The sequence below is a fragment of the Octodon degus genome, unplaced genomic scaffold, assembly GCF_000260255.1.
Source record: "Octodon degus isolate 3935 unplaced genomic scaffold, OctDeg1.0 scaffold00076, whole genome shotgun sequence".
Classification (NCBI taxonomy): domain Eukaryota; kingdom Metazoa; phylum Chordata; class Mammalia; order Rodentia; family Octodontidae; genus Octodon; species Octodon degus.
This window is the reverse complement of record NW_004524652.1, coordinates 7,365,957-7,367,906: the sequence shown is the minus strand read 5'-3', so window position 1 is coordinate 7,367,906 and position 1,950 is coordinate 7,365,957. Positions and strand designations below refer to the sequence as shown.

Genomic DNA, 1,950 nt, shown 5'->3' with positions numbered 1-1,950 from the left:
GACCTAGCGCCTCCTAACACACCTCCCAAACAAGCCAAAGGTCTTCCCTCAAAGGTCGACCGAGCAGCTCTGCTCCCAGCGGCAGAGAAGGAAGGAGCGAGGAGAAGGAGCTCTGCTGCTGCTGCTGGGCTCTGCCTGGAGATGGAACTAGGGCCGGAAGCCCTCAGAACCAGAGCTCAAGATATGGGGTCTGTAGAGAAAGCCAAGGTTCTCCTAATGATAGTAGCTCCTGCCTCATGAAAACTTGCTTTTAAGGAAAGCCCAGCGCTTTTGGTACCACCCTGAATTCTTTCCAAAGCTCGGTGAGGAAAGGGTTTTAACTCCCCACTTTTAAAGCCTAGGCTCAAAGATCAAGTTACTGGAACAAATCTTACAGCTGTGAAATGACCACCATAGGATCTGAACCCAGAGCCTGGAGGACTCCGAGAGATCACAGGGCTGAGCAGTGTTTAAGCCTCCCTATGGGGCTGTGCCATACAGCATGACGAAAACATGTGTACCTCCACTAATGCTGGTGCCTCGACCTGCATCCCTGCTGTTGAGCACTTGAAATGTGCATACTGGGATTAAAGATTTTTTATGTTACTGTGCTGGGGATTGAACCCAGAGCCGCAATGCTAAGCATGCACTCTGCTATTGAATTATACATCTAGCACAAATTTTAATAAAAATTTTAAAGTGTAACCTCAGAATGTTTTGCACTATACATCTTAATACTGTATATACCTCAAGGTCTGAATTGGCCTTGGGTCCCATAATCGACCTCTCCAAAACATCTGTGGAATGAATGAAGGGTCCCTGTGGGAAGGGGCCATCTGGTATGGTGTGAATGCTTACAGTGTTAGTCGAACTGACTGGCTCAGAGTGTCTGCCAGGACCATGGCACCAGGAGGGAGCCTGGGGATGCCAGCTGGGTATGCGACTGGCCCACCTGCCCTGATCTCACACATAAGCTTTTCAAGGACAGATAACAGGTCTCGGGGCAGGAATCCTGTGCACAGAAGCAAGCACCATGATGCTGTAAACTAGAGAATAGTCTTAAAAGTTGAGAAACGAAGTCACTATGTGCCTGATGAGATAGTACAGAATCATTATAGAAAATAAAGGTTGGGGGGCATAGGTGAGTGGTAGAGCACTTGACGAGCTTGCATGAGACCCTGTGTTCAATCCCTAACATTGCAAACAGATGAGCAGGTAACTATATATGCCATTGTGCAATATTCTTAAACAAACATGCTAAATACTAAATTGGGACGACCACATAGGTAAAGTAAGCACTTGACCTAGCATGCATGAGGCTCCAGGTTCCCAGCCCCACAAAAAAGAATTACATTTCACTTATTGTTTAAGCCTATTATAAGGCTTTTAAATTTATAAAATACTCAAGCATAAAGGAAGGAGGGCAGGCATAGGATGCCCACCGTGTATAGGCCCAGCATTTAAAATTAGCGCTGCCCAAAACTAAATGATCCATAGAAAGTGCATACAATAAAGAGTTGGGCATCTAGCACCCAGCGCGTTTTCCAAATCTCACAGCTTACCCTATTTTGTATTACTTTGAGATTTAAAATAAATTTTATTTAAAAATAAATAAGTTTCATCACAATAAACTTGTACGATTAAAGTGAAGTGATTTAAAGTCATATTTTCCAAATCTATGACTTGCATTTTGAGGAGATGGCGCAGTGGAATAAGCACTTCCCTGGCAAGCGCAAGGGCCCAAGTTCAATCCCCGGTTCCGCCAAAAAATTATTTTTTTTAAATGAAAATAAAATAAAAAATACATTTCTACCAATTTAACAGAGAAGCAAATTCTATTGTGATAAAATGGAGATTTGAGTACTTTTATATGATTGGAAACTAGGTAAGAGGATAAGTTTTAATCAAATTTGGAAGGTGTAGCTGAAAATATGAGTCATTTACTCTTCAGAACTTGTAAAAACAGCCATA

At 42.8% G+C, this 1,950-nt stretch overlaps 1 protein-coding gene across 4 annotated transcripts in view; it reads right to left on the bottom strand.

Annotated features, from left to right (window-relative positions):
• The window catches only part of Kdm2b (lysine demethylase 2B), a 153,893-nt gene that overhangs the window by 128,765 nt on the left and 23,178 nt on the right, over window positions 1–1,950 (bottom strand). The window lies entirely within an intron of this gene.